Below are 22512 nucleotides of genomic sequence, written 5' to 3' on the forward strand. Positions count from 1 at the left end.
TAAATCAGTATGACAACATTATATGTGAAGAAGTATCATGAAGAATGCTTGCAAAAGTTAGGTTTAAATAATTCCCTAATTTGTAGCTGATTTTAAGGTTTCCAAGGCCAAGATGCTAAAAATATCAAGTACTTTATATGATACAAGTCCGACATCCATATTTAAATGTGAGTACGCTTGTAGCTTAGGACCAAATGTAAATACTTTCGGATTGATCACTCAAACAGAGTTGACCAACCTTTGCAAACTTTCATGCGATTGATAATCTACTGAAATTAAGTATCCCTCCTCTAAATACTCAGAATCCCAGATTGTGTTTTCGAAATTCATTAAAGATAATGACAGCCAAATGGATCTGAAAATAGCAATAATAGCCACCAAAGTTTAATGCTGAAAAATTGGAGTTAATATTCTTATTCAAGAGAGAGAACCAAAACAATTTCCTCTGGCAGATTTTGCTTTAGCTTGTCAACTGGAGACCCTGATGTCTTTGCCAAATAAATATGCAAATATGTGTTTGATTAAATAAGATGAAAACTTTATTGCTGAGATATGACTTTTCTTTCCATTTCTAACTTCATTCATTTCATGCTCACTGAACCAAGCCTAACTAAGACTCCATGACTTTCAATAGGACAGTAATCCTCTGCTTCTAAAAGAGACTTCTAGTGCTGTGAGCTCCCTATAAGTTCAAGGTAGTGTGGATGAGTGAACCTTCTATCATTCCCTGATATGTGTGTGGGGGTTTTGGAGGTGGGATTTGGGCATGGGTGTATGCAGAAGGAGATTCTTCGTGACAAACAACAACAAAAAAACTCATCCTGTCAAAAGTGCATGTGCCTCTGCTTTATCACCATGATTACACTGAGGTTTTATTTTAGAGTATCCTGGATTTTAAATTGAAAGTCAAATATAATTTGCCACGAGAAGCATGAAGTGAGAGTGACTAGAAAGCTGCTAGCAAGGCCCAGCATGACAAATCAGTGTCTCTATGATAACGAGCCTCTGCAGGAGGTGGGTCACTGTGCTGCAGTTGAGTGGTAGAAGTAGGCTGGATGGCTCTGGGTTAATGCAAAGGCCACATATTCTAGATTGGTTCAACTGGTGTGATGGCCAAAACCAGGCAGACACCATTCACTTCTTTCATTGCTCAGGAATAGCAGCACTATTTTAACTCCTATGATTCTGTGCAAACTTTGGGCAAATATAATGCAGTATCTACTAATGCAGCTGAAGAGAAAGTCCGCCTGGAGAAATAGCACTGGAGGGATATGAAGTAATATTTGCTGAGTGCTAGACATGTGCCTGGAATTGTGATTCATACTTTACATGCATTTTCTTATTTAATGCTCACAAATTTTATTATTCACATTTTGCAAATGAAGAAACAAACTTTGAGGAACTGAGTGACTCACAGAATGTCAAACATTCAGAGCAATGTAAGGAAAATCACCTTCACTAAGCCTCTACTACGTGACTCCATGTTTTCTTCTGTGCCTGGTGTGCACATACCATTTCTCGGGTTAGTTTTTACTACAACCCTTGGAAGTTGGTATGAGGATCATGTTTTATAGAGGAAGAAACTGAGTCTCACAGATGATAAACTAACCCAAGCTGAAAGAAGCCAGTCAGTGTGAGAATTAACTTTTTAATCCAACTCTGCCTGAAAGCAAAGCCCATGGTCCTAATCTCATCTCACGTTCAGGAAGGCGACTTCATAAGCTGAAAGATGAACTGATTTTCAGAGAGAGACCTCTGCCTTCGAGGGTGTCCTGGGAATATCTGTTTTCCCTCAGAAAATAACTCACTGTGTTAGACTTTTTCTAGTCTTTTCTTTAGGACTGCCTCACTTGTATCAGGCTTTGGTAGTATGCTTAACATGATCCTAATACAGTAATAAGGCATGTTACAAAAACCAACTCTATTAAATTTCCCTTCAGGTCACCAGGGAAGGCAGGCTGAGGCACTGTTTTGCTAATTTTTTCACACTGCCTGACCACCTTCAATTCTTTCTGGCTACTCACAAATTTAGATAGCTTATATGCACACCGTTCATCTACTCGAGGGTCAAAAAGGATTTGCAACTACATGACCCAATGCTGAAGAGATGGAGTGTGCAGTTACCCTGGTTCCATGTAAGTCATTTGAAAGGCCTGGATAGGAGTCAGTAAGGATGAGCGCATTCTGTTCGCTGTGTGCCTTGCAAGAGGCTATCTGGGAACATTGCAAATAAACACAATTCTCTCTAATTTTGGTAGCATCTTAGTGAGATTTGTTCTGGTATGGAGAGCTACAGGTTTATGCCTCATTTGTTGTGCTGATTATTTAGCATGGCTTTATCCCCCAGGCATCTTAAACAAATGTATCTATGACAGGTACAAAGCTCCAATTATAAAAGTAATGGAAAACCTGAACTTCATCATCAGCTGTCTCTTCACTCTGTTTGTACCAAACTGGGCTTCAGCAATTAAAGACTGAGAACATCCCCTTTCAGCACCTTGAAGTGTAGCATGGGAAGCTGAGAACCCTATACATCAGGTTCAGAGAGCCCTGGGTTCAACTTGGACTTCTGCACTTCCTGGATTGGTTGAATTTGAATAACATAATAACTCCTCTGAAATGTTATTTCCTCATCTGTGAAGAGATGTCCTTACCCTCTTCTCAAAGGTTAAGTATTAACATGGCATATCAAATGTGGAAACAGCTAGCAAAAGACTTAACATATATTACAGGCTTGATAAAACCCTCTCTTGTTGGATGAAAGCTGTGTGACCTTAGGCAAGTTACTTAACCTTTCTGAGTTTCAGATTCCTCTTCTGTAAAACTGTGAAAGTAACACCTACTTGATAGGGTAGCTTTGAGGATTAAACTGCACAACATAGGTAAAGCACCTGACATTGTAGGCACTTCCTTGTGACAGCTTTTATTGTTACAAAGCCTGTGGTTGTGAAAGTGAAAGGGCACAGGTATTGCTAGGGTAACCATGCATTCTTGGTTGCTCCAGGCAGAATCTGTTTATTCCTGGTTCTGGAAGAATCATTAGTAATATACTCTTTACTCTCAAAAGTTTCCAAATAAATTCTGTGGTCACTCTAAATATAACTAATATGTAGGGAGGAGGCTGACCTGTTGAGAAGGAGAGAGAGAGAGCATAATAGCGATTCCTTTCCCAGAAGTAATGTTTATCTAGTTCTTCCAACAGGGTACTTTAGTTCCTACTAGTTAGCTATTATTAAGTTGTTGCTTATTATTGTTAAGCGGATAAGCTTCAGCAATTCGGAAACATCTAAATACACAGAAAATACACGGGCAGAGGTTTTGATGAAGTGGTTTGTTCCCTTTTTCTGGTCATTTTCCACTTACTAGTGTCCAATTTTCAAGAGGACACAGCTTTCATGCTACCCTCTGGCTGCCCCCAATCACTTTTCACTGTTAGCTCTAAGGGGTGGCCCATTAAGTGTCCTGGCTGCCTGGATACCCTCTTGCACATACTGGTGATTTTAAAAAGGCTCAGTTTCTCTTCACTCAGTCCTTTGCCCCCACAAGCATACCTCCTCTTGTTTTTGCTGTAGGAGTCTTCCTGATATGCCAGACAACCTTTGGATAGGGATAGCAATGGAGGCTAACTTATTCCTCATGATCTCATTGAACTCTGCTGGCTCACTCTGGGCCCACACCATAGGTACAGAAATGCATGGATCTGTGCCTTGAGCTGGGAGTAAGGGCAGGCAGGAATATATTCCTGAGTCCTGCGTCTTCATTTGGCACTGTCTGCAGTCTCCTCTTCCCACTGCTCTGTTTTCTCCCACTGCATCCCATCCAGTGCCTTTCTCGTCTATGGAGGAGTAAATGAGAAACAAAATGGTGGTCTTTTTTGCCCGAGGGAACCACCAGACTTTGAGAAAGACCTGAAAGGCACATCCTAGGAGAGCTGGAATCATCAAGAGAAGCAAATATTTTGTATTTTTCTCCACAAATCCTGACCCTCTCCCTTTCCTTTTTAGTTCACTTCAACTTCCTCTTCAGGAGAGAGGAGAGAAATCAGCTGTCCTGGGGCCAGGTTTTATTTCTGATGATTATTGTCTCTTACCTGGTATGTAGCCTTTGATCCAGTCCTTTGGAATGTAGGTCATCTTTCTTAGTAGTCGCTATGTGGAGCTGGTAAAGGAAGAAAAAGGTACCCTGTTATTTCAGTGTTTACCCCAAGTAAAGATTCTCAGATCACTGTTACACGGGTAACTGACTTTTCCTTTCATTTCCTCCCGCAGAGTAGAGACTAGGCAGTCATTTTTAAAAAGTATTATAAAATATATTTTAAAAATATAAAATAATGTATATGTACATTATAAATTGAAGGTTATCAAATGTTTTTCAGAAAAGGTCCAGACAATGAATATTTCAGACTTTGTAGGCCATATACACCTCTGTTGCATAGATTATTCGTCCACTCCTTCCCTCACCTCTTAACAAAGCTTTAAAAATGTAAAAGAAGCAAACAAACGAACAAAACAACAAAAAACATTCTTAGCTCACGTGCCAAACATAAGCATTCTACTGTCACAGCTATATTTGTTTTATTATTAGGCAGGACATAGGCCTTCTCATTACCCTTCTTTTTCAAGGTTTATTTTAAGCTTGGTATCATACATGTTTTTAAGATAAACTTTTATCTGGTATTTTAATTCCAAAACCCATCATCATTTGTATTTCATGGAATCTATACATTTATTATAATCCTGTAATTTATACTTTCTGTCCTCCTTTTTCCCACATGATGGATCTGCCTTCTCTCTCTTGACAATTAAGTTTCTGTATCAGGAGTTGTTTCATATACCTAAAATTATAGGTCTCTTAGCCTGAGAGTTAAGATCACTCTGTTCAGAAGGTCTTATGGGAAATGATCAATGCTGTTGTTCAACATCAATAAACTCTGATTCCTCTGTTTTACTGGACTCAGGGTTTGGACTAATGCAATCAGTTTCTCTCCAATGGCTATTTTTTTTTTTTTTTTTCTAGATGACTGGGTAGGGACTATTTCCGGCCTGGGTGACTTTGGCATCTAGATCCTTGCATACATCTGGTAAGAGCATATTGAGTCTTTTTTTGTTGTTATAATTCCAATATTAAACTCTGCTTAAGATAGGTTTGACTTTTTTTTCCTGGAAGCCGAGACAATTATCATTTAATTTTTATTAGATCCAAATCATTATCACTCCACCTCCTCTCACATCACTTCGTTTCTTTGACATTTGCTGCCTAGGAAGTCAGGGAAGAATGTGAAGATTTGAGATCCAAACCTTGCAATATAATGACTACATACTCAGGAAAACACTTTTCTCTAAGCACTGGAAAGTAGAGATCCTACTGCTTATGCTTGCCTTTCATGCATTTTCTATTACTAAGATAACTAATGTCATGATGGACTGAAATTCAATTCTATCTCAAAATAATACAATTAAGAAATGGATGTGAAGGAAGAAAATACCTATAGTTTATACTTACTTTTCAAATGTAAGATTTTTTTTGTATTAACATTTAAACATCTCTTTTGAATTCCTTCTCACCTAATATTGGCAATAATTCAAACACCCAAGCTACCTCAGCCACCACAGAATAGGCCAGTGCCTGATATTATAGCAACTACATATGAAATCCCTTCCAGTGTAAAAGCTTATTAACATTTAAAAAGAACTAGATCCATTCATACTTTGACTATAGAGTCAACGCCTGCTGAGCAGAACTCACTGTCTGTCATTCCCAACCTTTTCCCCTCTTTTGCATTTACTGAAGTCCTTAAATATCAGCAGCACACTAAAAGTTCTCACATAAATACACCAAATGAAATCCCATCTTTAACTCTAGCCCTCCCAACCCATTTCCTCTGGGTTCAAATAACATTGAGGGACTAATTTTCAGTGAATTGTCAAAAGGAAAGGTGGCAGTCCATTTAGCAGTCAGCTAGTTGCTAATTAGTACCCAACTAAAATGCATCAAAATTTGAGTACTCCCAACTGAACACTTTGAAAGATAAGCATTCTACTAATTTAACTCTGCTGTAGGTTGAGCCCTGATTGAGTGTTTTCACAGCAAGATGAGCCATGTTCCAGCACTTTCCAGTATTGATTTAGCCCAGAGCTAAAAATCCTCATCTAAACATGTCATTTTTAAATCGTTGATTGCCTGCTCTATGGGGTACAACTTATGAGACTCTATGTAGTGGGTCATCACACTCTGACAGAGGAATTAAAAAGAACTTCTTCATATCTTTTTGAGACTCCCCAGATTTAAAAAAGAAATGCTGGGGAGGTAGAAGAAAAATAAACAGGGAAAGGACATAGTTGTTTTAAGAAGCAGATTGTCAAAGTGGAGATTTGCCATCAAGAGAAGCTGAATTTAGTTTGGTCTTCCCGGAGATAGTTATGGTCCTTTTCATACATTGGTGCATTCAGTCTGGGGACTGTGGCTGCCATTGGAACTAGACACAACACTGTTTCTGCAGAATCATACAGAGCTTGACAAGACCTTGCAGTCTTTTTATTCTGAGGAGTTAAATTAGCACTTTTTTCAGAACTCAATTTAAGCCAAAATAAAGAAAGAAAAAGAAAAAACAGAAAGGCGGTAACATTTTTAAGCACTTACTATTAAACAATTTTTCAAATGGATTATACATAATAAACAACCTTGAGACAGAGGTGATGGTTTGTCTGGAAGCCTGGATATAAATCATGTATTCTGTCCCCCAATTCCCATGCCTTTTCTACCGTTGAACAGAATATTGAACTCTCCAATTTTTAGTGAGAAGAAACCCAAGAGTACTAATGATGTCTTGGAAAAAAATAGCATTGTCCTATTTTTTTCTTAAAGAAAAATAGGTCAAAATGAAGCTTCTATGATCACTGAATTGTAACTGTTCAAAACTTTTTGAGAAATGTATGGAAAGGTACAAATAGAACTAGGTTTAATGAGGCTAAAGTGACCATGTAAATCTCATTTGCCAGAAATATTGTATCTGATTTGGGAAAGGTGCATTACTTTCTTGTAGCTGTGGTTCTTTCATGCCACAGCTGCTGTGGCAACATGGTGGGTGAGGCTGAGAAGGCAAGGCTCTTTGGAGTATTAACAAAATCAATAGATGTTATAGAAGAGTTGGATTGAGTTTCTTAAGCACCTCAGGGTTGCTAGAATAGGTACCCGGGGAAGGAAGATGTAGACCACGTCAGAGGCAAAGTCTTTGGAGACTGAGAGAAGAAACAAACTTTCCACTTTGGTCAGTCGTATACTTCTTATTTTAGCCTTTGAAAGGGAGAAGAAAGGGAAAATAGAATCTCAGAAGCAGTTGAATTTAATTAATATGAGCACACAACTTTCCTTTCCTTGACCCCACTCTTCCTTCTCAGAAAAGATTTCTCTAGATCTGAGAACCAAGAGACCTGGATCCTACAGCTCTCTATAGACATTGAATCAATTCCTTTACTTCTCTGTGGCTCTGAATTTCATTATTTAATAAATGGCCTCAACTATGTTATCTCTTTTCAGTTATACACTACTGCGATTCTGTGATTCTTATTTTCTATTAGAAAGTTCAACTCTACAGAGAACAACGCAGGCTCCTAGCATAGTATGTAGTACATAGCTAGTATTCAATGAAAAAAGTCAAATAAATGGATGAATGACTTTTTTTGGTTCTGATTTAGTCACCATTTGTGAGTTTCCCATTTGCAGGCCTACTATAGTACATTGCATTAGATTCAAGATAATTATTGATTGGATGATTCCTGATTTCAAACTACTTGTGTAAGTTTCTATAAATGTCTATAGGTGTGAATAACATAATGGACTTACCTGTCTACACTAACTTGACTGTATAGGCCCTTAGTCTATCATGACCCTCAATTCTACCACTAGGTATATATCTAACAATGCATGCCCATCTGCCTCAAAAGACAGGTATAAGAATGTTCATAGCAGATTATTTATAGTAGTTCTAACCTAAAGCCCATCAACAGTTGAATAAACAAATTGTGATATAGTCATGTAATATAATATGACAGCAATGAAATGAACAAATTGCGTTTGTAAACAAAAACATGAACATCATAAACATAACTTTGTTCCAAATGAAAGAAGCCAGATACAAAGGAGTTCATGCTGCATAATTCTATTTATATATAATTCAGAAACAAGCACAACTAAACCAAGCCTTTATAAATGCATGTTTACAAGGAATATATATGGCAAAGAGATTGACATAAATGAGGCTAACCTTTATGGGAGAGGTAGGTGGTTCTAAAGCATGGATCTGCAGAGGCCCTCTGAGCACCTAGCAACATTCTATTTTATGATTTGTGCAGAGTGACAGAGGAGCTTGCTGTTTCTGTATCTTTCTGTAATGTATGTGAGATTTCACGATTTTTTTTTCTTTTTGTTTTTAAGGAGTATATGTAAAATTCCAGGTTCCTAGTAGGTGCTGAATACATGGTGGTTACTTAATAAGCATTCTACCTTTCTTCTTCCCCTGATTCGCTCTGCACAGCTAATCTTAAAAAGTAATGAATAATCTTGGTGTGAGTGCACAACCCAGAAATCCATTCCCAGAAGAAAAGTTGCCCAGAGCATGAGCAGATTGCAAAGGCAAAAGGTGTTCATTCCTGCCTCATCCGATTGCCTCTTACACCAGCACCTGAGTTGTCATTACTGGTGACTGTGTTTCAGAGCCAGTGAGCACTCCGACGCTTCATAATTACTGAAACACATGTGCTAAGTCACTTTTTGCTAAGCCACGATGAGAATTCTCAGTGTTCAATTGCCCTCAAAATTTCTCATCTCTTCCCTGGGGTGAGGTGCTTTGGTTTAGCAGCTGCACATGGGGATTGCATTTAAATCATTTAAAGTTTGGAGTTCAATATCTCCTAAAAGCAGCCTCTCTTCTTTTAGCATTCCTCTTCAGGTACACCTAGATTTTTTCTACTTCAAAGCGAGAAATATCTTTCTAAGGAGGGGGAAACCTTCAGAAATATATTAACTCTTTGAATGCACAGGTATATTTCATGATGCTGTCTGCTTGTGTCTTTCCAGACCGTTAGTCACTCCTTGGTAGTAGCTTTTTAAAGTCATTAGCCATCCATTTCGCCTTTTAGCATCAAAAGCATTAACACGGTGAACCAGGTGTATGGGTAGCTAAAGGTCAAAAGAAGTAGTGGAGGAGAGTACACAAAAAAAGTTAAGGCCTATTTTACTTGTAGGTAACATAGTGTCTATGATATAACAAACAGGATCGGCCATGGAGCTCACGCCTGTAATCCCAGCACTTTGGGAGGCCGAGGCAGGGGGATCATGAGGTCAGGAGATCGAGACCATCCTGGCCAACACGGTGAAACCCTGTCTCTACTAAAAATACAAAAATTAGCAGGGTGTGGTGGCACATGCCTGTAATCCCAGCTACTTGGAAGGCTGAGGCAGGGGAATCACTTGAACCTGGGAAGCAGAGGTTGCAGTGAGCCAAGATTGTGCCAGTGCACTCCAGCCTGGGCAACAGAGTGGGACTCTGTCTCAAAAACAAAACAAAACAAAAACAAACAAAAAACAGAACCTCTCCCTGAATTCTCCCAACTAAGTTGCTTATTTGGTTGGCTAAAGTTTTCATGAAACAATTAGAATTATGCCTAGGATGTAAATTTCCTCAGAATTCCATCACATTGACAAACTTATGCTATGGTATAGATGATGGATGTCAGAGCCATTTCTGAAAGCAAGTTTTTGCAGAGAAGTAAAAAAGAGCAGCCAGTGGTATTTTGGCTGATGCAAAAAGGAAACATTTTGGATGCCCCAAACAAATTTCACCATTTAATGACTGGGCCAAGCCCTAACTCTATTATTGTTAATTTTAGAACTTCTCATTACCCCAGCTGTGTTGGATGTACAAGAGGTTAATTTCAGTTAGCTCAAAATTAAAGCAGGAATTTGGGACAATGGAAGAAGGCTTGGAACAACAGCGACAATCAGATTGAATCAGGCTTAGCCTCTTATGCTTAAATAGCTTTATTTTCAGAAGATATTTGATAGAGGTGAAAGAACAAGCTCCATCTGTAGTTTTCAATGATAGACGTGAAGGACTTTTCAATGCAATATATTTGGATAAATATCCTGTCAAGTACCTACTGTGGGCCAGGTACAAACTGCTATTTTATGGGGACTTCTAGAATGGGTGGATGAGTCTGAGGCACCGCATTGCATCATTAATCATTGTGAATTGAGTACATGGGGGTTGTGAGATTGTGCAGTACTAGACACCACAGGCCTGTGGGGAGTTTGGATGGAGATTGTCAGAAAACATAGAGGAGGCTGGACTCTCCCCAAAGTGAATCTCCAGGCCTAGCTACCAGTTAAACAGAGAGCTCATTCATCTCTGGTGACACTGTTAGGTGTGATTTGCCAGTCACTGAGGTGCCCTCTTTTTTTTTTTTTTCTTGCAGAGCCATCTGCAGCTGGTGAAAAATAACCCACCACATAAAATACCACAGCTAGTGAACATTTCCCACCTTTTATCCTCTGGCTTCATAGGGCTGTGACAGACTGTGCCCCAGCAGGGACTACGCAGCTCAACTGCCAAAGGGGAGCGTCAGCCATCATGATGGTCCTGACTTCAGATCTGGGGTTCGGACTCTGTTTGTTCTAACACTCCTCACTCAACCTGAGGAACTACGCACAGTTAGAACTTGGCAATAAAAGTTGTTGACTAAAGGACTGGAGAATCTTTTCTAATATTATGAATCTGAAAGGAGCATGAGGGTTTGTTCTTCTAAGTTAACCTTTGTATTTTAGGTAGATGGAATCTAATATGCAGAAATTTAAGGTCATATACTCCTTGTCACTAAGGAGTTAAGACTAATGGTCCAGATCCCTGGTCAGTCAGTGCTATTTCCATTCTGGGTGCATTTCTTACTTTTTTATGTCATCTGTTTTATTGGGTATATGTCATCTGTTTTATTGGGTATCTATGTAATATGAGGAGGCAAAAGGTATCTACTTTCTGGAAACGTTCTGTGTAGTGTAAGAAAGCTTAGTTTTATGTAATACATATGTTAGTTACTATCATTGACCTTTGACTCATTGTATCAAATATTTCCTAGGCTTCTTTAGATATATATATTGATATATGCTATTTATTTCTGACCAGACTACCTTACCCCAGAGTGAGTGCCAAAAACCACATGAAGTGGTGGAAAAAGGCTAGGGTTTTAGGGCCTAGGATACCTAAAATGGAATTCCAATTTCCCATCTGCCAGTTATATGATCTGTACCTGTCTTTCAAAGAGAAAAAGGTTTTAATTTTTATGAAGTTTAACTTACCACTATTTTAGTAGTCTTTCGTGTCTTGTCTAAGATATCTTTGCGTAACCCAGGTTCAGGTTTATTATTTCTTTTTTGTTCTTACAGATAGCCAATTGTTCCAGTGCAATTTATTGAATAGACTTTTTCTTCATTGAATTACCTCAGTGCCTTTGTTGAAAATAAATTGGCCATAAATGTGTGAGTTTATTTGTGGATTCTCAACTTATACCAATGCCACACTGCCACAAGTACTATAGCTTTGTTTTAAGTAATGAAGGCAAATCAAGCTAATACTTCAAGTTTACTCTTGAGTTCATGATTGTTTTTGGCTGTCCTAGGTTATTTTCTCTTTTCATGTAAAGTATAAAATAACTTGTCAATTTATTCAACAAAGCCTCTTAGTATCTTATTAGAATTACATTGAACCTATATATCCAGTTTGTGGAGAATTGCCATCTTACTAATATTAGTCTTCTGAACCATGAGCATAGTATGGCTCTCCATTTTTCTTAGGTCGTTAATTTGTATTTGCAATGTTTTGTAGTTTTCATTGCTCAGTTCTTAGAAATCTTTTGTTAAATTCACTTTTTTTTTTTCCTGCTATTGCAATAGTTACCTTTTTTTTTTTTTTTTAGATGGAGTCTCACTCTGTTGCCCAGGTTGGAATACAGTGGTGCAATCTCGGCTCACTGCAACCTCTGCCTCCTGGGTTCAAGCGATTCTACCTTCTCAGCCTCCCAAGTAGCTGGGACTACAGGCATTAGCGACCACACCCTGCTAATTTTTGTATTTTTAGTCGAAATGGGGGTTTCATCATGTTGGCCAGGCTGGTCTCGAACTCCTGACCTCAAGTGATCCACTCACCTTGGCCTCCCAAAGTGCTGGGATTACAGGCATGAGCTACTGCACCCAGCCTAATAGTTAAATTTTTAAAGATTATTTTTAAATTTCTTATTTCTAATATGTAAAACTTAAGTTGATTTTGCTGTTTGATCTTGTATGCTGATATACTACTTAAATCACTTATTTGTTCTAGTAGATATTTCTGTAGATTTTTAAAGGGTTTTCTATAAACGCAATTATGTCCTCTATAAACAGCGTGATTCCATTTTTCCAATCTTTATTCTTTTTATTACTTTTTCTGGCCTTACTGAGTTGGCTAGTGCTTCCAGTACAATATTAAAGTGAAGTGGGGGAGAACAGACATCCATGCTTTTTTCCTGATCTTGGCTAAAAGTTTTTGAACACGCCACAGCTGTGTATGATATTAGCTGCAGATTTTCATAGCTGTCTTTAAACTATGCCTCCTATTCTTCATTTTCAGACACTTATTATAACTAATGAAATACTATTTCTGCATCTATAGAAACGATCATGAAAAATTTCAATCACAAATTCTTGGGTATTCTCAAAATAACAGGCGAATGCTCCCTTCTCAAAAGTGTCATGGTGGTGAAAGACCAGGAACTGTACTGGACTGGAAGGAACTAAGAAGGCATGGCAACCAAATGCATGTGGGACCCTGGGTGGGGTCTCTAACCAGAGAAAGGACATTAGGGGGTAAATGGGTGGAACTCCACTGGGGTCTGCAGAGTAGCGAGTTAAACTGTGTCGGTGTCAGTGTACTGTGATTAGGTGCAATGTTAACATTAGGAGAAGCTGGGTGATGTCATATCAGAACTCTCTGTACTAGTTTTGCAGTTAAAATTATTTCAAAATAAATTCAAAAGAAGAAAAAGATGACCAGGGTCAAATATCTCATAACCTCTAGTTGAATACCTCCACTGATGAGGAATTCACCACTGATCACAGTAAGCATCAGCTTGTACCTCCTGGGCCCGTCAAACCTCACCAAACCCAGATATTCTAAGATGGAGCTTGAGTTAATTGCTCAGCAGCATCTTCTTCACAGCCCGTCAGCCCAGCCCCATTCTCAAGCCTTTTCTTCTTTGGAGCCCTTTGAGAGAAGTATGGTGGTATACATAATAATGACCTCCTAAAATGCCCATGCCTGATCCCTAGAGCCTGTGATAGGCACCTCCCACAGCAACAGGAATGTGCAATATGAATGATTAAGGCTCCCGAGATGCAGGGACGAGCATTTAATTGCAAAGGTCCTTGTAAGAAGGAGGCAGGGTTCAGAGTCAGAAAGAGACACTTGGAGGTGCTGTGCTGCCAGATTTGAAGATGGGGGGAAGGGGGCAGGAGCCAAGGAGTGCAAGTGGCCTCTAGAAGCTGGAAAAGGCAAGGAAATGATTTTGCCCCTGGAGTCTCCAGAAGCAATTAGACCTGGTGACATCTTCATTTGAGCCTAGTGAGACTCTGACCTCCAGAACCATAAAATAATAAATGCGTGTTGATTTAAGCCACTAAAAAAAGAGAAAGGTTGCAAAAATTTTCTCCCATTCTGTAGGTTGCCTGTTCACTCTGATGGTAGTTTCTTTTGCTGTGCAGAAGCTCTTTAGTTTAATGAGATCCCATTTGTCAATTTTGGCTTTTGTTGCCATTGCTTTTGGTGTTTTAGACATGAAGTCCTTGCCCACGCCTATGGCCTGAATGGTATTGCCTAGGTTTTCTTGTAGGATTTTAATGGTTTTAGGTCTAACATTTAAGTCTTTAATCCATCTTGAATTAATTTTTGTATAAGGTGTAAGGAAGGGATCCAGTTTCAGCTTTCTACATATGGCTAGCCAGTTTTCCCAGCACCATTTATTAAATAGGGAATCCTTTCCCCATTTCTTGTTTTTGCCAGGTTTGTCAAAGATCAAATAGTTGTAGATATGCGGCATCATTTCTGAGGGCTCTGTTCTGTTCCATTGATCTATGTCTCTGTTGTGGTACCAGTACCATGCTGTTTTGGTTACTGTAGCCTTGTAGTATAGTTTGAAGTCAGGTAGCGTGATGCCTCCAGCTTTGTTCTTTTGGCTTAGGATTGACTTGGCAATGCGGGCTCTTTTTTGGTTCCATATGAACTTTAAAGTAGTTTTTTCCAATTCTGTGAAGAAAGTCATTGGTAGCTTGATGGGGATGGCATTGAATCTATAAATTACTTTGGGCAGTATGGCCATTTTCACGATATTGATTCTTCCAACCCATGAGCATGGAATGTTCTTCCATTTGTTTGTATCCTCTTTGATTTCATTGAGCAGTGGTTTGTAGTTCTCCTTGAAGAGGTCCTTCACATCCCTTGTAAGTTGGATTCCTAGGTATTTTATTCTCTTTGAAGCAATTGTGAATGGGAGTTCACTCATGATTTGGCTCTCTGTTTGTCTGTGATTGGTGTACAAGAATGCTTGTGATTTTTGTACATTGATTTTGTATCCTGAGACTTTGCTGAAGTTGCTAATCAGCTTAAGGAGATTTTGGGCTGAGACAATGGGATTTTCTAGATATACAATCATGTCATCTGCAAACAGGGACAGTTTGACTTCCTCTTTTCCTAATTGAATACCCTTTATTTCCTTCTCCTGCCTGATTGCTCTGGAGAAAATGTGGCACATATACACCATGGAATACTATGCAGCCATAAAAAATGATGAGTTCGTGTCCTTTGTAGGGACATGGATGAAACTGGAAAACATCATTCTCAGTAAACTATCGCAAGGACAAAAAACCAAACACCGCATGTTCTCACTCATAGGTGGGAATTGAACAATGAGAACTCATGGACACAGGTAGGGGAACATCACATTCCGGGTACTGTTGTGGGGTGGGGGGTGGGGGGGGCGGGGACAGCATTAGGAGATATACCTAATGCTAAATGACGAGCTAATGGGTGCAGGAAATCAACATGGCACATGGATACATATGTAACAAACCTGCACATTGTGCACATGTACCCTAAAACCTAAAGTATAAAAAAAAAAAAAAAAAAGGATTATATAATTTTTCTCCTTTATGCTTTTTATATGGTGAATTACGTTGATTTTCAGATGTTAAACCAACTTAGCCATTCCTGTGATAAGTCTCACTTCATCATGATAAATTTTATCTATTTTTATACTGTTGGATTTGATTTGTAAACTTTTGTACAAAATTTTTGCAGTCATGTTCATAATGGATGTTGGTTTATAGTTTTATAATTCTTATAATATTTTCTGATTTAGGGATCTGGGTAATACTGTCCAGATAAATGAATTTTGGAAATGTTCTTTACTATTTTCTGACAGAGTTTGCATAGAATTGGTTTAAAAATATGTGATAGAATTCAACAGCAGAGCTACTGGATCCTGGAGTTTTCTTTGTGGAAGGCTTTAAAATTATAAATTCATTCTTTAATTGATATAAGATATTCAAGGATTTTGTGTTTTCTTTGGTTGAATTAGGTACTTTATGACCTTAAGGAATTTATTTCATCTAGGATGTTAATGTATTGCATAAAGTTGTTTATAGTATTCCGTTATTGTGCTTTTATTGTATGTAGGATCTGTACTGATGTACCCTCTTTCTATGTCGATATTTTGACATGTGTTTCTCTTTTCTTTTTTCTTTTTTTTTTTTTTTTTTTTTTTTGAGAGAAAATCTTGCTCTGTCACCCAGGCTGGAGTGCAATGGAGCAATCTCGGCTCACTGCAACCTCCATCACCCAGTTTTAAGCAATTCTCCTGCCTCAGCCTCCCAAGTAGCGGAGATTACATGTGTGTGCCACCACACCCAGGTGATTGTTGTATTTTCAGTAGAGACTGGGTTTTATCATGTTAGCTGGGCTGGTCTCAAACTCCTGACCTCAAGTGATCTGCCCACCTCAGCCTCCCAAAGTGCTGGGATTACAGGCATGAGCTACTGTGCCTGGACCCTCTTTTCTTTAGTAGCGTAGACAAGTGATTTTTAATTTTACTTATAGTTGAGATAACTAGCTTTGGTTTTAATGATAATAGTCTTGTTTTTCTTCTTTTCCATTTCATTGATTTCTTTCTTTATTATTTTCTTCTTCCCATTTCATTTAGGTTCATTTTTCTCTTTGTCTAGTTTTTAAGATGGGAATTCAAATAATTATCTTTTAATATTTATTTCTAGCATAGACAATTACATGTATAAATATCTCTCTAAATACTGCTTTACCTATATTTTGTAAATTTTGATATGTTATATTTTTATTGCCGTTTAGTTTAAATGATGTTATAATTTCTCTTGGGTGTCTTCTTTAACCCACATATCATTTGAAAGTATGTTCACGAATTACCAAATATTTGTATTTCTCCTAGTTATATTATTGCTATTGATTTCCAGTTTAGTCTCACTGAGGTTCAGAAACAAATTTTGTGTGATTTCAATATTGTTAAATGTATTGAGACTTCTTTTATGGCACATTATATGATATATCCTGGGAAAAGCGCCTTAGGTGCTTGAAAAAATGAGTATTTTGCTGTTGGGTATAGTTCCTTTTTTCCATCCTTCCTTCCTCCTTTCCTCCTCCCTTTTTTTTTTTTTTTTTTTTTTGAGACGGAGTCTGGCTCTGTCGCCCCGGCTAGAGTGCAGTGGTGCGATCTCGGCTCACTGCAAGCTCCGCCTCCCTGGTTCACGCCATTCTCCTGCCTCACCCTCCCGAGTAGCTGGGACTACAGGCGCCCGCCACCACGCCCGGCTAATTTTTTGTATTTTTAGTAGAGATGGGGTTTCACCGTGTTAGCCAGGATGGTCTCAATTTCCTGACCTTGTGATCTGCCCGCCTCGGCCTCCCAAAGTGCTGGGATTACAGGCATGAGCCACTGCGCCCGGCCCCTCCCTTCTTTTATATCTATCATCTATGTCTATTTATCTATCTATCTATGTCTATCTAATCCATAATCTATCATCAGTTGTCTATTAAGTTAATGTGGTAGATAATGTTCAGATCATTTATATTATTGCTATATTTTTGTCTAGTTTTATCAAGTGAGAGGTCTTTAAATAGCTAACGATGATTGTGAGGTTGCCTATTTCTCCCTTAAATACTGTATTTTTGTTTTATGTATTTTAAAGCTCTTTTAATTAGTACTTACATATTTATGATTATCCTGTCTTTTATGATAAATTGACCCTTTTATTATTATGAGTTATACATTTACTCAGAATACTTTTTAAATAATAGATGTATTGATATATAATTCACATATCATAAATTTTTCTCTTTTGAAGTGCAGAGCTCAGAGAGTTTTGGTATATTCACAGAGTTTTATATCCATCAATAGTATCTAATTTCAAAACACTTTGTCACTCTCAAATTCTGTACCTATTAGCAGTGATTCTCCATTATTCCCTTTCTCAAGCACTTGGAAACCACTCATTTACTCTCTGTCTCTTTAGATTTGCCTTTGTGGACACTTCATATAAATGTAATCATATATTATATGGCCTTCTGTGTCCGGCTTTTTTTTTCCTCTGAGAATAATTTTTCTTTGAATATATTTTATCTGGTAAAAACAGTCACTCCACTCTTTCTATGTTTACTGTTTGTATGTCTTTTTCTCTTTATTTACTTTCAGTCTGTTCATTATATTAAAAATGCATTTCTTACAGACATCGTATAATTGTTTTTATCTTTTAAATTTTATTATGACAATTTTTGCCTTTGAATTGGTGTGTGTTTAGGTCATTATACTTTAATGTAATTATCAGTATGTTTGAGTTTTATTTCCACCGTTTGTTACTATTTCTCTTTGTCTTTGTTTCTGGCCGTCACTTCCTCCTTTCTTGACAGATTTTTAAAAATTTGATTTTGTTCTACAATTGTTAAAAATTTTCTGTAAAATTTTGGCTATATTTTTCTGCAATATTAAAAAATGCTTGTCTTTGGGGTTGCATTTTTTTAACCTTTTATATTTTACTTACAATTAATATTGTATAACCTTCTGTAAAATATTTTAAAATTTCAATGCTATAGTTGTATATTCTCTTTCCCCAAATTTTAGTGTACTTTTGTGTGATAAGCAGAACTATATGCCCCCAAAGATCCACATTCCCTAATTTCCAGAGCTTGTAAATATGTTACCTTCTATGGCAAAACATACTTTGCAGATATATTTGAGATGGGGAGATTATCCTTGATTGTATGGGTGGACCAAATCTAGTCATAATGTCTTTAAAGGAGGAGAGTTTTTGTTAGCTAGGTCACAGAGATGAAATGGAAGAAAGAAAAAGGATTGAAAAAGGGACTTGACCTGCTATTTGTTTGAAGATAAAGAAAGAGGTTCACGAGACAAGGAATAAGAGTGTCCCATAGAAATTAGGAATTCCTTTAGTTGACAGCCAGAAGGAAATAGAGATCTAATAGTCCTACACATACAAGAGACTGCTGCCAATAACCCAATGAGCAAGGAAGCAGAATCTTCCCTACAGCCTTAAGAGAAAAACACATACTGCCTCCTTGTTTTTAGCCTGGTGAAATTCAAATCAGATATTCTGACCTAGAGAACTATAATATAATAAATTTGTGCTATTTAATCCATTAAGTTTTGGTGATTTATTATGGCAGCAATAGAAAATTAATGAATATCATAATATTAATTTCATCTAAATACATTTATAAAGCCCATAAGATAATATAATTTTAGTTCTAAGTGGTTGTATGGTTTAAGAGGAATAAATCAAAAAGAAAAAAAGTCTTTGACATTTACCCAGATATATAACATTTTTGATGTTCTTTCTTCTGCTCTGAGAGTCTTTTTCATGTTACATCATGTGCCTTTAGCCTGAAGAACTTCCTTTAGTATCTATTTTAGTGCAGTAATGTTGACAGCACATGCTCTTAATTTGTTTTATCCAAAATGTCTTTATTTTCTGTGATTCTTGACAAATATTTTTACTAGTTAGAAAATTACGGTTGGCAAGATTTTGTTTGTTTCAGCTCTTTAAAGATGTGTTACAATCTCTTAATGGCCTCCATGGTTTTCATGAGAAGTCCCTAAGGTAATTTCTATTGATGTACATTTAAGTTCATGTACTATTTCCTTTGTAATATTTATTTCTCTGTTAAGTCCATCCAGTGATTTTCAAATTTCAATATTGTATTTTTTCAGTTCTCAACTTTCCATTTGATTCTTCTTTATATGTTCTATTTCTTTGCTGGATTTTTATATATTTAAAAATGTATTGTAGACTTATTTTACTTTGTTTTATTTAGAAAAGTTCTAACAGTTAATTAGATTAACTGTTATAGCACTGAAATGTGATGTGATAGTATTGTTATCATTAAAATGTAATCATTAACTCATCATTTTGTAGTTCTAGCATTGTGTTCATTTAGGGATTGAGCAAGGTTGATTTTCTTTTGTCTTGAGAATATTTTCCATTTTCTTGGTTCTTTAGACATCAGGTAATTTTGGATTACATCCTAGACATTATGAGTGTAAAGTTGTGAATATTCAGGATTCTATTTTTTTTCCCAACTAGTATTGTTGTTTCTCTTCTTCCTCTTCCTCCTCCTCCTTCTGAGCAGGCATTTTAAAAAAATCTGGACACAAAGGGAAAACCCAGATTTTTGGGTGGTAGCTCTGTTTTCAGCTCAGAATTACATGAGTTGAAACTCTGCTTTAGCTGAAATTCTGCTTTGGCTTGTTCTAAGTATTTATGGCCCAGTCCTCAATCAGAGATGTGGGTAGACACAAATGGAGAATCCCCCTTCTCTCTTTTCTTTCTGAGATTTCATTGCTGTTTTCAACAACCATGTTTCACTTTGCTTCAGTTGTCTGGTTACCTAGGCAATAGAGACTATATTTTTTCAATCAGCATCTCACTGTACCAACTGTACTTTCCTAAGCTAAAAGCCATAAAGAAGGGAACTTATTTGTAAATCACCCAGCTTTCTTCCTCTGAGTATGTACTCATGCCAGAATCTGTCTGCTTTTTTTTAACTTCCAGTACATTTATGGAATTGCTTTTTGTATTGTTTTCAGATTTTATAGTTATTTTCTGCAGGAGAAAAATCTGATAAGTTCTTAGACTATCATTTCTGCAAGCTGAATGGCTGACTGGTCATAGGTTTTTGACTGACTCATTTATAGTTCATATTAGAGATTTTCAATATCAGCAAAGATTAATTTAGAGCTCACTCATTCATTAAATATTTTTATGCTCCCATTATGCTTCAGCTATGCTGCTTGAATTTCTGTGTACAGTTGTGAACAATTTGACCCTGGTCTCTTCTCTGATGAAAATCAGAAGCTAGCGGAGAAGGCAGATATTAAAAGCAATTAAAGTATGGTGAGTATTATCATAAGACAAAGTAAATAATAAGTTGCTGTAAACTAACTCTACAGAAAGTTATAAAGTCTTTCCTGAAAAAAATAAGATTTAAGCTGAAACCTGAAGAAATCATAGTTTGGCATCAGATAAATGGAATTCAATTTACATATTTGGAAAGTAAATTTGGGCATTGCTAGGAGAATTAGTTCAAGTAAATGATAAGGTAGAGGGCAGGAGTAGAAAAAGAAAAATAGGATGTAAGACAAAAATACAGGAGAAGATAATGTCCTGGAAGAGAATGATGATGGTGAGAAGGGGGAGAGAATTGAGATTTATACGAAGTATTTAGAAGGTAGAATTAAGTAAGATCTCGTGTTTAGTTCAATAAAGTCAGATAGAGAAGCATTAGGAAAGCCTAGATTTTTGGTCTGAGTCCCTGAAAGGGAGGTGGTACCTTTTATGCAGATGGGGCACCTTAGAGGGGGAATAAATTAAGAGATAAGATTACTAATTCAATTTCAGGCTTTTAAATTTTAGGTACTGGTGTTATATCCAAATTGAAATATTCAACATGCAATTAGGTATGCATAAGAGAGTTCTTAGCTGAAAACATCATCCTTGTGAATTTATAATGAGGAGAGAATTTCCACTCCACAGAAGAAAAATATTAAAGGAACACTTTCAGCTCTTCCTCCTCACTGACTCCTCTTTTGAGGGAAGTTATTGACTTATCTTACTGACAAATCTTGCAGAAGGAGCTTAGCATGCGTGGCTTTGTGCTTTCTGGGTCTGCTCTTGGCAGAGCTCACATGTCTTCAGGACACAGGAGTAGATTTCCATTTGGGCAAATGCCAGTGGCTAGAGCTTATTTTACTCTACCTATAAGTAGAGGAATAATCATGCCCAATATTGGAGACATTCAAGGAACCCAACCTAGCTGCAGAACTAAAGTTATGGTCTTTGAACAGTTTTGTCAATAAATCAGGCACTTTGATGAGGATTTGCCCTTTTCCTATCTCTTATTTTTTAGCGGGTTCTAAACTCAACAGTGGAAGATACAGTGGCATTTACTGCCTCTCTCTAATCCCAAAAATTACGACAATATTATGTGTATGCATATATATGTATTATATATATGTACATAATAAAAATATATATGTTCAAGCCCTCATTCAAAGAGTGGCGCATAATAGAGCCTAGAGTTAGGCATAAATGTTAAGCATATATATATATATATATATATATATATTTGAGACAGGGTCTTGCTCTGTCGTCCAGGCCAGAGTGCAATGGTGCAATCACAGTTCACTGCAACCTGGACCTCCTGGGCTCAAGTGTTCCTCCCACCTTAGGCTCCTGAGTAGCTGGAACTATTGGTTTATGCCACCATGCCTGCCTAATTAAATTTTTTTTTAATAGGGACTAGATCTCACTATATTGCCCAGGCTGGTCTTGAACTCCTGGGCTCAAGCAATCCTCCCACCTCATATATAGATTTTTTAATTTTAAAGAATATACTTATCGTCTGTATGATTTGAAAGATAGACATTAGCACTTTCAAACTTTGTTCCACCTCCCCTTTCCTTTTTATTTTTAAAATTTAAAAATTGTATTTTTTATCAATACATATTATTCGTATATACTTACAGGTGAATTAACTAAAACTTGGGCTGGGGGATATTTTCCCATGTTCACACTGATAGTGAATTACTATCAGTGGACTTGAATTAGTTGACTGTTGCTTTTTTAAAGATTTTTTTCTGTACTTCACACCATAGTGACTCTAAAAAATGTGAACAGTGAAACTTTGCTCTTTGCAAATGTTTTTTGGGCAAAGTGATTGGCTATCCCCTAGCAGAGAAGTCAGTTTGAATGTTCTGTCACTGAATGAGCTGACTAGAGAAATTGAAGAAAATACTTTCAGCTGTTTGTGGAATCACAGAAAACTTTAAGGGCGTGGCTGTAAAGCATACATGACAGACTGTCTCAGTGTAATATTTGCCTGGTCCATCTAACAGT

The sequence above is a fragment of the Hylobates moloch genome, unplaced genomic scaffold (genome assembly GCF_009828535.3).
Source record: "Hylobates moloch isolate HMO894 unplaced genomic scaffold, HMol_V3 SCAFFOLD_4, whole genome shotgun sequence".
Taxonomy (NCBI): Eukaryota; Metazoa; Chordata; class Mammalia; order Primates; family Hylobatidae; genus Hylobates; species Hylobates moloch.